General features: G+C 37.2%; 1 non-coding gene across 1 annotated transcript; it reads right to left on the bottom strand.

Moving 5' to 3' along the window:
* Positions 1-15,316: 15,316 nt before the first annotated feature.
* LOC145055956 (small nucleolar RNA R71) lies at positions 15,317-15,423 on the bottom strand. The gene has a single exon (XR_013685499.1). It is a non-coding gene; the product is annotated as a small nucleolar RNA R71 (small nucleolar RNA).
* Positions 15,424-15,843: the final 420 nt, after the last annotated feature.

Genomic DNA, 15,843 nt, shown 5'->3' with positions numbered 1-15,843 from the left:
CATTCCAGTCATCATGGTCTGAACGTGATCTCGATGGGTTTCTTTTGAAGTATCTCCCTCTAGGTGCGTTCTGCCAGACTTGTGCGCAGTAGGGAACATATGCGCGATTAGGACAATTTCTGGCAATGTGTCCAGGTGTTCCACAGTGAAAGCAAGTCTTTTTCTTCACTGTGAAGTTGTTTCTTCCTGCCCCTGGTGGCGTATCCTTGTCTTGTCTCTGATTTTTCCCACATGCACAATTGTAGGAGGCACTATGTTTCGCTGGAATTGGTGGCTTGTATACCTCAACAGCAGGTTGATCAGAAACAGCTGAGTTCGAAGCAACAGATTCAGAGTTCAAGGAGATGTTGGTTTGTTCAATGGTTTTCTCCTTGTTCTCATCTTCTGCTACTTTACTTGCATATGAAGCAGAAAAATTAGTATTTTCAACTTGAATAAATCCTCCTGACACAAATCCAGCTGGTTTTCCATATTTAAGATGTGCCTCCCTGTCAATTTCTTCATGTGTCATAGGGATGGATGTGTAGTTACGATTGAAAGGCGGAGGAACACTATCATACCCTAGACCCTTGTTTTGATTTTCTTTGAATTTTAATTGGGTTTCATATAAGGACTCGACTGTCTGACTTGACGCAGTATAACTTTTGAAACTAACATCTGTTTTTCCACACTTAATTTTTTAAAGCGTCAAGTTCTTCAGTTACAGCAGCAAGTTGTCTGTTAATATAGTTATAATTTTCACACTTGTTGCTATACTCTTCCTGAAGTTTCCTAAAGTGTTTGGTTTTTGCTTCTAATTCAGCCTTAAGGGGTTTTTGTCCTTTCCTGAGTTGATATCCTTTATATCTCAGGTCCTCAACTTCCCTTTTTAATAAATCAATTTGTTCCCGAAGAAATTTAATCGTATCTTCACTAGATAGCGTACATGAAACTTCACATGATTGAGAACATGAAACTTCATTGACCGGGAGGTTTCTGGAACTCATTGTTTTTCGACAATTCAAAGCGTTAAGTTCTTCAATTATATCAGCCAGACTAAGACGATTGAGATCTTTTGCCTTCTTGATGTCAGCCACGTCCATATCCCACGATTTCGGAAGTGCATTCAGCAGCTTTTTGTTTATCTCAGATTTGGTCAAGACGATCTCAGCTATATTCATCTCAGTAGAGAGTGTGGTAAACCGCTGCAACTAAACTTCCAGGGTTTCTCCAGGGATATAATGGAACATGGTGAAATTTTATCTTAAAATCTCTTGACGACTCTCTTTCATGTTTTCAATTTCCTCGTAAACTTCAAAAATGGTGAATGGAAGGCCGTGGGTTCGATCCTTACAGCCTTCAAAGTCGTTCCTATTTTTTATGAAGCGCGCTGATGCAAGCCTGCTGCTGAGCCGAGCCGTCCTCCAAGCCGTGATTCACCGAGCCGTTCTGCCGACCCGAGCCGCAAGTCGCCGAACCACAAACCGCCGGCCGACCGTGAACAGTTTCCGGCCGTAAAATCCGGCCGTGAACACGTTTCCGGCCGTAGACTCCGGCCCGTAAACCCTTCAAAGACCGTAAACTCTCCTTCAAAGACCGAAAACTCTCCAGAAATCGTTGTTCTTGACGAAAAACAGCGTTTTTTCACCCGTTTTGCTCCAAAACTCGATTAAAAACTCGTTTTTACGAAAAACGCGAAGAACAAACCCCCCTTATTTTTGCGAGATCTATCCAAAAAACGCAAAAATCTCTTCAAAATAAGATCAAATAAGCTCCAGATCTGAAAAAAATTGATTGATACGACCAAGCTCTGATACCAATTGTAAGTCCCTAATCTGCTTGTGTATCAATCAGATCCGTTTGATGGTGCGGAATCCCAATCAAATGGATGATGTCAGATCAAATAGAAGAGAAGGAGAAGAAGAAGATGATGAATCTATGATGTATTCAATGAAATGATTCAAGCTCCATACACATAGTTCACACACACACTCTTCTCTCTCTAGTTTCTCTCACACCTTAGAATGCACACACTTAAGCTCCTTGGTGTTCATCACTCTTTTCCTCACACCCCTCACCCCTATATATACACATGAGAATATGGGCCGTAAACACCCCCTTGGCCATAAACTTGACCGTAAACACATAAGATATTACATAAAAATACAATTTCCTAGAAAAGCAAAGTATAAACCATAATATTGACCCAACAATCCAAGACATCACAACTTACCAATTTCAAATGTGCAAGAATAAGAAAACCTTTTCCCAAATTCCACATTTGATGAATGTTATAAACCTTCTTAAGACCTGTCACTCAATTCACAATCTTGGAGTATTACTCTAAGACTTGATATTGGAACGAAGTATGATTGACTTCTTGATTTAACCATTTCCACAATTCTCGATTCCTCCTTTTATACATACAAATTGTACTAAGACTCACTTAGAGGATGAATTGAGATAAGGCTCTTAATCATTAAGACTTATCATAAAAAATAATAAAATGTACTCTCCCTTCTTCTTAGAATAGAGAAACTTTTATCTTTCTGCCTACTTGATTCTTCTTATTCGTTTTGCTATTGATTGAAACTCTTTCAATCAAATTAGAATTATACTCAATCTTATAGGTATAACCATATTCACTAAACTTTAGTAAATCATGACGAATATCTTTGTGATTCTTGTGGTAGACTTGATCAACATACGACCTAGTGTATTTGATCTCCTAGTCCTTCAATTGACACTTTGTCAAGGAATTAGTCCAAATTTCCAAATGTGAAAGTTTCCATTCATCATATAATACTTGTTATACGATTCCAAGTTCCCATCCACTTGAAACTTGGGCGATGAGAAACTCTCCCTATTTGGTAAACTCTAGACACTTCCACAAATAACCTAATCAAGAATCAAATCCATTTTTCTAATAAAAGAAGTACACAAACATCAATTTTTCATATATGCCATTGTAAGGATAAACAAATAAGATAAAACTAAAATTTATTTTATTCATAAAAGCAGCGGAAAACATGTTCTTACAATGCAAAATTCAACTGAAAAACTATGTAATCAAATACTCCCAACAATTATATCATAACTTCCTAAGCTCAAAATATGATCTTCGAATCCATGCGATCATATTTCTTCGTGATCAGACTCATCTTGCTCTTCCATCAAACTTCCTCTCTTTTCTCTAATCCTGCATAACATGCAAATGTAATCTTATCACATTATGTATAAATAATAGGAGTTTAATGGAGTTAGATAGTGGATTTTATACCTGAAGTAGAGCCATACTTCTTGACTCTCCCATCTCTTAGATTCTTTAGGTCCTTTGGGCAGCTTCGTATCCATTTCCCCTTCTCTTAGCAGCAAAAATAGGTGGGTTCTTCTAGAGTGTCCACGGAAGCATGGTTGGTTGAATTATGAGACAAATATGCTATAAATCCCTAATCTGCCTGTGTATCAGTCAGATCCGTTTGATGGTGCGGAATCCCAATCAAACGGATGGTGTCAAATCAAATAGAAGAGAAGGAGAAGAAGAATTAATATGAATCTTGTATGTATTGATATGAATTATGATCCGCATACAAGAGATTCACACACACATAAAAGCTCCTGTTTCTCTCTGGCCGAAAACTCTCTACTGTTCATCAATCTCATCAATCTCTACTCCTCACCCTAACACCTCTATTTATACTTGTAGAACATGGGCCGGACACACATGGGCCGTAAATGAGTTTACGGCCGTAAGGTGTTTACGACCGCAAACTCAGCCGTAAACTAGGTCATAAAATCATAAAATATTACACAAAAATATAATTGCCCAGAAAAGTAAAGTATAAACCATATTTTGACCCAACAATCTCCCCCTTGGTTTATAGCTTTCTTTTCTTAATGACCCAACAAGCTCCCCCTAAAAAGTAGCCGACTTTCTTGATAATCTTCATTAGGAACTTGACTTCAGCATTAACCTTCGATTTCTTCACAGCATCAAGATGAACATATGAATCTTCAATGAATGACTTCATCTTGAGCACTTGAGGTTTTCTTCAGAATTTGGCATTGAACGCACATTGGGTGAGGAGGCTTCTTGTACCGATTCTTGAAAGATGACGCTTTCAGCTTGAGAATCTTCAGAGAGAACATCAGAGAGAACTAAATCTTCTGGATCATTTCAGCAGGTACAACGATAGCAGCAGACTGATTGAGGAGGCTTTAATGCAATCCGTCACATAATCTTCAGTTTCAGCTTCACCTTGCTTCTGGGGTTGAAGGATTGAATGTTGAAAGAATAATCTTCATTTCTTGCTCCTTTGAATGCGAATTGTTCGATGCTCACAGACGAGGCTTTGGCTCAAAAATCTTCAACACAAACTCCATGAGTCTTATCTATACCTGAAATCACTTTTTCAAAACAAAACAAAACTAAAAGAAAACTTAGCACACAAATTAAAATAGAAACAAAAATATTTTTGGATTTTTGATTTTTCCGAACAAGAAATAAAACAGAAATAACACTATTTTTGGATTTTTAATTTTTTATTATTTTTAATTTTTAATTCTCCTCTAATATTTAAATTAGAAGAAACTATGACAAATTTAACAAAAACAAAAATTATATCTAACTTTAAGAGAGATTTGGGATCAAAGTTTTTAGACAACCTTTATCCACTTGTCGGTACCTTCCATATTCACATCTTTGTCTGGTCGATCGTCGGTATTGTGGTCCACTTAAACACGAAAAATTATGACAGATTTAGGACACACTATTTGTTACAAGACATGATGAACTTATTATCCTAAAATTTATATTTGATCCTAATTCCTTAGATACTATATCTTAAGGTCCATTCATCTGACGACGACCAGGGATATTGTTGTCCACCTAAATTGAGCAGCGAGATCTACAGACAATCTGTATGAGTTCAATTTTAAGTGTACTGGAACGTGTTTCCCGCTTCCTGATATGCCCCAGCCACCAATAACTTCCAGAGTACTCCTTACATCGGGTGAGCAGACAACCATTCAGAGAGAGGAGAGATTCAGAATTCTATTGCTAACTACTTCAGAAGGGTTGAGAAGAAGAAGGTTGCATATGTTGTGTACCAGGTCGGATTAGAAGTCGCGCAAAGGAGACAGCATATGGCTAACAGATGAGAAGTATTTCACACATACATTTCACACACACACACACACACACACACACACACACACATATATATATATATATATATATATATATATATATATATATATATCCTGCAGAGAAATAGAGTTGCATATGTTGTGTACCAGGTCGGATTGGAAGTCACGCAAAGGAGACAACATATGACTAACAGACGGAAAGACAGAAAATGATATTCTACAGACCGAATTTATCGGAATTTACCAGTCGCCCCATCCAACCGGAATTAAGGACAGAATCCGCACATCGAGGAAAAGTTAAACCACGGTTCCAAGTTCGGGTTCATTTAATGTGACGAGTAGATTCCCATATATATCTCCCTGCTCAACCTATCCGAGCGTCGTATTGTCAGGCTGAATGGATCTAACTAGGTCAAGATTTGTCAAGTCTATAAATTTCCTAAGTTCAAATATCCCTAGTCAAGTCCATTTAAAATTTTTCGTGCCTACCGACGCATCAAACCAGAGCATAGACCCTTCAACTTTGGGTACGTTACGCAGACTCAGGTTGCCTGTTATCACATGATCATATCACTTCCCAAAACAACTCCCTCAATCACATATCATAACCAACATAATTATTTTGATTTTATGATTTTCTAATGTTTTTGGATTTTTTTAATTTTCTAATTTTTGTTTTGTTTTTATTTCTCCCCCTAAAATTGTGCATAGGAGAGAATGTATGCGCGATTAGGACAATTTCTGGCAATGTGACCAGGTGTTCCACAGTGAAAACAAGTCTTTTTCTTCACTGGAAAATTTTTTCTTCCTGCCCCTGGTGGCGTATCTTTGCCTTGTTTCTTATTGTTCCCACATGCACACTTGCGACAGGCACTCTGTTGCGCTGGAATTGGAGGCCTATATTTCTCAAAGGCAGGTTTGTTAGAAGCAACCGAGTTCGAAGCAACAGATTTAGAGTTCAAGGAGTCATTGGTTTGTTCAGAAGAACTCTCCTTGTTCTCATCCTCTGCTACTTTACCTGCACATGTAACAAAAACATCAGTATTTTCAACATTAATAACCCCTCCTGACACAAATCCAGCTCGTTTTCCATATTAAAGATGTGCCTCCCTGTCAAGTTCTTTCTTTGTCATGGGGATGGATGTGTAGTTATGATTGAAAGGAGGAGGAACACTATCATACCCTAGACCCTTGCTTTGATTTTCTTTGAATTTTAACTGGGTTTCATATAAGGACTCGACTGTCTGACTTGACGCAGTATAATTTTTGAAACTGACATCAGTTTTTCCACACTTGATTTTTAAAGCGTCAAGTTCTTCAGTTACAGCAGCAAGTTGACTCTTAACATAATCATAATTTTCACACTTGTTGCTGTACTCTTCCTGAAGTTTCCTAAAGTCCTTGGTTTTTGCTTCTAATTCAGCCTTCAGGGGTTTCTGTCCTTTCTTGAGTTGATATCCTTTATATCTCAGGTCCTTAACTTCCCTTTTTAATAAATCAATTTGTTCCCGAAGAAATTTAATCGTATCTTCACATGATTGAGAACATGAAACTTCACATGAATGAGAACACGACACTTCATTGACCGGAAGGTTTGCTGAACTCATTGTTTTTCGACAATTCAAAGCGTTAAGTTCTTCAATTATATCAGCCAGACTAAGACGATTGAGATCTTTTGTCTTCTTGATCACAACCACATTCATGTCCCAAGATTTTGGAATAGCATTTAGTAGCTTCTTGTTGATCTCAGACTTTGTATAAAAGATCCCCGCTACAGTCATTTCGGTATTTAGAGTTGTAAACCGCTGCAACTGGGCTTCAAGAGTCTCGTCGGGCACATAATTGAACATGTTAAATCGTTACCTTAACATGTCTTGGCGACTTTCTCGCATATCCTCGTTTCCTTCATTTACTTCAATCAGTGCCTCCCATAATGCTTTGGCAGAAGTGTATTCTCTGAAACCTTGTGCAATGTCTGGTGATAAGGCCATAGTCAAAATAGTCAATGCCTTTTCTTGTTCTTCTACACTCTCAAAATCTTCATCAGTGTAGTTTTCCATTTTCTTGTCGACCACCTGCCCCCAACTGTAGTGGTGATTCTGACTTGATCCTTTATAACACATTTCCAAATCTTGAAGTCCTTCATCTTTATATATTTTTCGATTCTGTACTTCCACTCGGGGAAGCCATCAGCAGACATAAGTCGAGGAATGCGCGTAGTTGTTCCCATCACAACATCAAGTTCTTGGTATTGATTTGAATTTTGTGTTTCCATTTTATTAAGATAAAATTTAATTAAAATAAAATTTTAATTAAAAACTTAATTTGCCGTAAACTAATAAGAGATTTTTAAAATTTTCTTTAGGCCGTAAACTCTAGTTTACGGTCAAAGAAAAATTTGAATTCCGATTCGTAATAAAATTTATTGATTATTAATTAATCAAATTACCGTAAATCTTTAGGCCGTAAACTCTAGTTTACGGTCCAAAGACAATTTTTAATATTTACTCAGAAAAACGACGGTGCAATTATCGGTTAACAGAAAATTAATCTCACGAGTTTACGGTCAATGAAAATTAAACTCAGGTATTGGATTTTTATTTGAAAATAAACTCAATTAAATGCGATAATTAAAACTTGATATCAAAGGCTCGATTGTTGTGTGAGAGAATAGTTTGCGGGGAATGAAGCTTAAAGAACTTATGACCGTGAATACGAGTTTACGGCCGTAAGCTTCGAGAAACTTCAAATTCGACTGGAATGAAACCTTCTTTATCACTTTTGACTGATACAACTTGGCTCTGATACCAATTGTAAGTCCCTAATTTGCCCGTGTATCAGTCAGATCCGTTTGATGGTGCGGAATCCCAATCAAACAGATGATGTCAAATCAAATAGAAGAGAAGGAGAAGAAGAATTAATATGAATCTTGTATGTATTGATATGAATTATGATCCGCATACAAGAGATTCACACACACATAAAAGCTCCTGTTTCTCTCTGGCCGAAAACTCTCTACTGTTCATCAATCTCATCAATCTCTACTCCTCACCGTAACACCTCTATTTATATTTGTAGAACATGGGCCGGACACACATGGGCCGTAAATGAGTTTACGGCCGTAAGGTGTTTACGGCCATAAACTCAGCCGTAAACTAGGCCATAAATTCATAAAATATTACACAAAAATATAATTGCCCAGAAAAGTAAAGTATAAACCATATTTTGACCCAACATATGCTCCATTGCTTCGCCAAATCATTTATGATTCAACAGCAATAAGCGTGTAAGTTAAGTCAATGAGGGTCGCGTCAAGATTCATCATATAATACTCTCTTATGAACTTATCATATGATCTAAGGAGTAACTGAAGAACTTAGTCCACAACCAAATTATTGGGGAAAGACGCACCCAACATAATCAACCTATCAATGTGTGATTTCATCCTTAGGACATGAGCACACACGGGTTTACCATCTTCATGTTCCATTGCCAATAGGGCTTCGATGATCTTGAACCTTTCAAATCTTCGATCTTGTGGGTCGGGGAGAACAACGGGAGGAGGAGGAGTGAGTGAAATCAAGCTAGTCCACATTGATCCTTCACTTTGGAACAGGTTTTCACTTTCAACATGAACACTTTTTCCTTGGGATTCGGGAAGACCACGGTTAGAATCAGACATCTACAAAACGGGAGAAATTTCAAGTTAGGATTTCAAGTTAGTTGATTGAATCCTTAATGAAACACCCAAATGAGACATTAAGGCTAGGATCCAACAACATTATTTACACATTAGAAGAGGGATGTCGTAATCCAACATGCAAATAATTCGGAGGTAAGTGAATGACGATTCACTAATTCTTCACGATGAAAAAAATAAAGGCTTAAGTTTAAATGTATTAAGAATTCCTAGATTTCCTTTAAGATTCATTAAACTTTTCAATGACATGTTTAAATCTCGATATGCCCCTCTCGTTTGTGATTGGGATGCCGAGGATCACAAAGTGGGTGTGAATAACCATGCAAATTTACATGGAGCCCTCATTGTTACATTCACCTATTCGATGTGCCGGTAAACCACACACGCTCCATCGAACTACGACAAACATTGAGTCACCCTTTGCCACCTTTGCTTAGAACCAATTAGTGTGCCGGTTAACCACACACGCTCCACTAACTTCTTAGCAAGGGTGCAAAGTGTAATTTCATGGGATTGCATCAATTTCACTTTTGCCTAAAGTAACTAGGATTGGGAATTTGAAAAAGCGTTTAGCTACTTTACATAGATTCATTATACTTATTAATGAAGAGAGGATTGCTCTATCCTACCCGTTCGGCTAACGACTCTCCACCAATCAAGGAAGCGGTGGGTAAGAGTGGATACCCATTAAACGACCATTTTATAGGTCATAACCTTATACCCCCCTTATAGATCGGCTTCGTTAATGAGGCCTACTAACGGTAAGACTAACATTTTAGTTATACATATATAATATTAGACTTTTAATGTTATACATAGTATATGGGTGTATTTTACACTTTTAAAATACTAGGTGGTTTAAATTTTATAAATTACACTTTTAATAGAATATAAACCATATCATTATGGATTTATTAACTCTATTTTAATTATACACTTAATTAATTTAATAAAACCATAAGGGTGTAATTTGAACTTTTCAAAATTAGGGTTTTAGAATTTAACATTTTTCAAAATTAAACTTTTAATCAAACAATTTAAATTCCAAAACTTGAGGGCAAGTTTTGAAACTTTTCAAAACAATTAGGTTTTAATCTCACTTAAATTTTTTTTGAATTTAAGACTATTTAAATTAAAATTTTAAATATTAAAACTCTTGATTTAATAATTATATTGAATTAAACTATTAATTTAAATTATTAAATCATAAGGGATTATCTAAATCATAAAGGATAATTACAAATTAAACAATTAATTTATCCTAATCCTTTTAATCCCTCTAAATTTCGAAAATCATGGGATAGGATAATTCAAAATCTTTAATTACCATACATAACCATTAAAGGATAATTACAAGATATGGGATAATCCAAATCCCTAAAATTTAGGATCTTATCTTGGGGAGGAGGCTAATTTCGAAAATCATGGGGTTTTTCAAACCCTAGATTTCGAAATCTTGAGGCTTAAGGAAAGGATTTGAAAACCCTTTCAAATTTTCGCAAATTAGGGTATAGAAACCCTAATCTCGAAATTTCTAGCCTCCTAGGGTTTATTGGCTATAAACCCTAATATGTCAAGCTCATACAATTGTATAATACTAATTGAAAACAAGTTAACCAAAGGCTCTGATACCACTGATGGGTTTTATACAAACAATCCTATGTGTGCATGCAACCCTAGAGTTGGATCTATGTTATTACTATTAGTTATACAACATTAGGAACACATATAGAAACCTTAATATGCTTCTAGGAATTTCTAAATCCACAAGGAAAGATGAAATGCATACCTCTTGTTTTTATATTGTAATAACAACTTAAATCTTGAATCTTCTTGTCTTTGAAAGCAAGTACCACAAGTGTAGTACCTCTAATGGCTCACAAACACCAAGAGCAAATGGAGAGGCAAGAGAGAGAGAGAGAGAGAGAGAGAAGAGGTATGAAATTCGTCCCTAGGAACCCTAGACAAGGCATGGATGAATTCTTATGGCCTTAGGGGTCTTTATATAGGTGTAGAGATTAGGGTTTTAGTCCTTATCCTTATCTAGTTGCTTGCCCACCAAGTAACCATAAGATAAGCCTTGAAAACCCTTATCCTTATCCTTTGGAGGATTTCAAAGATATATTATCCCTTGAATTCGTCCAACCTATATTTAGGATAACCATTGCCTTATTTTGTAACTATCACATAATTACAATTCAGCCCCTCTAGTTTAATTAATTACACTTGATCACAAAATTAATTCTTAATTAATTATTGACCAATATTAATTAAACAAATATGATTTATCTTTAATATATTATTCTTATAACATATTAATAAATCATAATAATCTCTTTCTCTATTATTTCTCTAGTCAAGTTGCTTTGGTGAAGGCAACCCAAAAGGACCATGCACAATCGGGTCAAGTACTTGACAAATATGGTTACGGGCTTAGACACTAATCCAACATGTTTTTGGCGAGGTTGCTGACTAGGTGCCATCCTTGGGGAAGCCTCTGTCAGTTGCAAACTCTTATGGTTGTAGTGAGTCTTCTGTCCACGTCCTCTTTTTTGGGATAATTGCATATCCTCTCTTCTCCGGTGTTGGCGGTTCCTTGTTTGTGTTTCCAGTCGAGCTCTGTGACTTCAGGCGTGTGTTCCTTCATTCCCTTCTTTTCCATGCTCTATGCCCTTGCTGCGCGAAGGCATGTAGTTATGCTCACTGATGTCCAACCTCGCCCGGTGTTCATGATGACGATCCTTGATGTTTTTGGAGTGGTAATGTTGTTGTTATCGCTCCCTCCCCCTGGGTTGTTCGTATGGGGTTGGCGTCATTTCCTCTTGTCTTGGGTGTGGATATTTGTTTTTTTTTCTCTTGACCATATAGGTGGTAGTTAATGTTGTGCACCACTTTCTTGGGATGTGCGCAGTAGCCCAAGTGGCGATCGCCCAAAGTGGTTTTGCGTGTGTGTTTAGGGCTATTACCGTCGTTGAGCCATTGGTTGTTCTGATCTTTACTGTACCATGTATTGTTGATGGGATGGCTTGCAGCCGGAAGAGAGGTCGCCCAAGGATCATATCGTCTTCGGACTTGTGTTTAAGTACCGAGAACTTGATTATCCTTGTTACCCTTTCCTTTTCATTGTGGTTGAGTAGTGTCAACGAGAGGTTTATGGTCACGAGTGCCCATAGCTTGTGTCTTGTGAAGCCAACGAGTGGGGCTCGGGTTGGTGGTCTTAGGCTTCTCTTCTAGTATGGTGGGAGTTGTTCGAAACAGTGCTTGTAGAGGACGTCGGTGTTGCTACCTCCGTCGACTAGGGCTCGCCAGATCTGATGTTGTACGAGGGCGAGGGATTATGATTGGATATGTGGGGTCACAGCTGGGTACTCATGGGTCTTCCGATGAGAAACTTATGTTGAGAGTATCGCCAGGTAAGCCGTCGATGCCATTGACTGGCAATCGACGTCTGGCTCTGTTCCTGGGGCTTGCAATTGCGAAGATTTCCTCCTTTTTTGATTGGTTGCTTATTTGCCTCCTTCTGGGTTTTCTTGTCTTTTCGTTCGGCTTTGAATTTTGATCGTAGAGTCTTTGCGATTTCTGCTAAGTCTCCACTCAGTCGCTTGTCTTCTACTTTTTTTTTTAGGATTACGCACTCTCCAGTGTCGTGGGTTTTTCTCTTGTGGTATTCTCAATATTTCCTTTTCTCATTTTCCGCCCGCTTAGGGGTTTTTTCTACCGCGTGTACTTCCATCTCATGGTTCCTGGGCTCATCCTTGACAAATGGGTGGAATCTACGAGATGATTGTCTCTAATATCTTTTATGTTTATCATGGCTTCCATCGTTGCACTCCTTGTGGCTATGACGGTAGTGGGAGTCGGCTGATTCTTGTTTGAGGTAGGCGTTCACTAGAACATTCAGATTGGCTTGTTTGCGTTTTTCTCCCTCGATCCGTCTGAGGTATTTTTCGACCCTGTATTTGAGCTCGTCCCTAGATTTTGGCACTGTTCCTTGCACTTTCCTTGACAGGGGGCCTAGGAGTAGCCCCTGGGCGAAGGCACCCATGACTAGAAATTCCTCATGGCCGGGGACGCTCAGGGTCGCGAGGGTAAACCAATCACAATATGCTCGGATGGATTCTCCCTCTTTTTGCTTGTATGCCATGATAGAATTGGCATCTTGATATTGCCATATTTATAAACATTTTTAGGCAATATTTGAATAAATTTTGATTAATATTTTTGGTTATTTGCAAAGATATATCATACTTATAAGATTAAATTGTATTTTGCAGCAAAAAGGAGCAATCTTAAAGAATAAGGACCAAAAGCGACAATATGCTGAATTTTGGAGGTTTGAAGAATTAAAAGAAGAAAATCCCAACGAAAAGCCCAACTCACGACATGGACTTCTCTTACACGACGTGGAGTGGGTGCTTCTAGAAGGTAAGTACTCGGGAAGTTAGAGTCTTTGCCCAATAAGGATTCACATTAATTCATGACGTAAAGTGCAGTAATTTCAAAAATATATATATATATATCCTTGGCGCTTACGAATTTAGAGAGCATTTGGAGACTTGGAGGGTTTAGAAAGAGATCTAATCAGAGGAACCAAGTCTAAGTGTTAAATGGAAATTGATTAAAGTTAGAGATTGAAGATTTTAATCATCACTTTCGTTTGATACATTTAATCATGTTTTTATTTGTTGGATTAGTGTTTAGTTTATCAGCTATGAGTAGCTGAATCTAGTTGCTTTTGTTTAGCTATATGAAGCTTCAACTTATGGATTAGTTTAATTGAATTATGGATTTTTAGTAGTTGGTTATTTGATTGTGTTTGATGCTTTATTTGCTTGAATTCATGTTCTGTGTAGCTTGGTGACCATTAAATTACATGAACTTGACACCTAGTAATTTAGCGGACATTGAATTACTAGAGCTAGGATAGAACCAATCTTAGATAAGTAATTAAAGTAATTGAATTTAGCTGTGTTGGAGAACATGAATTATGACCATTATTATGTTTAATAAATAGATCTTACATAGCCCCATTCATAATCCATAGCTGATTATGTGTTTTATTGTGTGTGATCATGCATAGTTTTACATAAATTAGTTAAATATTAGTAAATTTGGACTTAAATTACTAATAATATAAAATTTTGTAACCAACTTTAATAATCCATAATTGTTAGCTAACCATTAAGGAGAAGTGGATTTGAACTAAACAGAAGTGTTTTAAATATTTGATTGAATAGTTATTGAGTGATTAAGTTTTTCTAAACTTGCAAAATCAGATAAAAAACCAATTAAACTTTTGCTTAGAAATTTAGGTTAATTTAGTAGTAATTAGGTTTAATAATTAAGTCTGTTCCCTGTGTTCGATACCTAACTGTTTGTGCTATACTATTTGTGAAAAGATCCATTGCCTTTAGTCGCATAGCTAGTTAGACAGTTGGTAAAATTAGGTGTAGTAATATTTCGACCGCATCAACTTTTTTGGTGTCGTTGTCGGGGAACAACTAGTTTAGTTAAATTTAATTTTCTTTAGGTTAATTGATCCTTTTTGTGGGGTAAAACCTGAAAAAACTTAAATTCTAGCATTAGATTTTTTTTTGTAGAACTGAAATCACAACATGAGCCTTACTCTCACAACATGAACTCGGTAGTTTTACGTTTTTTTTTTTCATTTTACGTTTCTGTTTAGATTTTCTGCGACAACACGAGGTGGTATTCCTTACGGGGTCGTGGTGAACAGTCAGTAGGCATTTTAATTAGTTTTGTTCAATTTTACGTTTTTATTTTTGTTCTGTTGCAGTAGTACATGACCCGTGGATCCAACACACCGTTGATACCACCATTTGAAGATCCATAGTCAGCCCTTCGTAAAAAGACAGATAAGATCATAGGAGAAACCAACCCACCAAAGAAATCACCTTTTAAAGATCTTAAATCAGTTTTTGGAAAGAAAAGAGGAAAGAACATGGGAGAATCAAGCAATTCCTCGAAGGAAAAAAGCAAGGTTGAAAGATTTGAGCAAAATCCTAGTCCGCAAGAATCCGATTACGATATTGAACCCGAATTCGAATTAGAAGGAACCGAACCCGAGGACAAGCCAAAAGCCACCATGGCTAACATTGTCGACATTTCGATGGGGACGTATAAGAAGAGAATCTGAGATGACGCTAGTCCTGGTTTAGTGCAACCCGCGATTCTCTCCACCGCCACATTCGAGCTAAAAGGACATATTATTTATGTGCTTAAAGATGTTCCATTTTCTAGGAAAGATCACGAGAATGCTTATAAACACCTTGATGAAGTCAATGACATGGTTGATTACTTCAATGTCTCAAATGTTCCAAGAGAGACGGTGTTATTAAGAATGCTTCCAGTCACTTTCAAAGGAGCTGCTAAGGATTGGTTGAAGGCACTCCTACCTGGTGCCATTACTACATGGGCACAAATGCGCAAGCAATTCTTTTAGCAAACTTTCCCACCATAAAAGTGTCCAAACTCAAGAAGGCGATAGCCAAATTTGAGCAACAATCGGGTGAATCACTTTACGAAGCATGAGAGCGTTACAAGGGGTTACTTCGAAATTGCCCCCAAAATGATCTAAACATGCAACAAGAAGTCACAATCTTTTATGATGGGGTGAATGTGATGACAAGGCAACTCCTTAATTCTCAAGGACCTTTAACAAAGAAGAACCCAACTGAAATTAAGGAATTAATTGAAGAATTTTCTAAGCAATCACATGAATATCACGATCCACAATATGATGGAGCGAAAGGAATTGGGAATGACACTTCTAAGGACATGGGAACTGTGTTAGCTATGCTAATTACTATGGACCGAAGAATGACCAAGATGGATCAATCCATAAATGCTATTCGTGTGGGTTGTCAAAGATGTAATGGGCCACATTTAACAAAAGATTGCCATTTGGATGAGAACGGGAACAAGAAGGTTCAAGTATTTTACTCAAGTGGAGACAAATATGATGAAGATTGGAGGAAGCCAAAGAAAGAGTGGTT

The sequence above is a fragment of the Lactuca serriola genome, chromosome 5 (genome assembly GCF_051521515.1).
Source record: "Lactuca serriola cultivar US96UC23 chromosome 5, Lser_US96UC23_V15, whole genome shotgun sequence".
In the NCBI taxonomy this organism is placed as follows: domain Eukaryota; kingdom Viridiplantae; phylum Streptophyta; class Magnoliopsida; order Asterales; family Asteraceae; genus Lactuca; species Lactuca serriola.
This window is presented reverse-complemented; position numbering and strand designations above follow the sequence as displayed.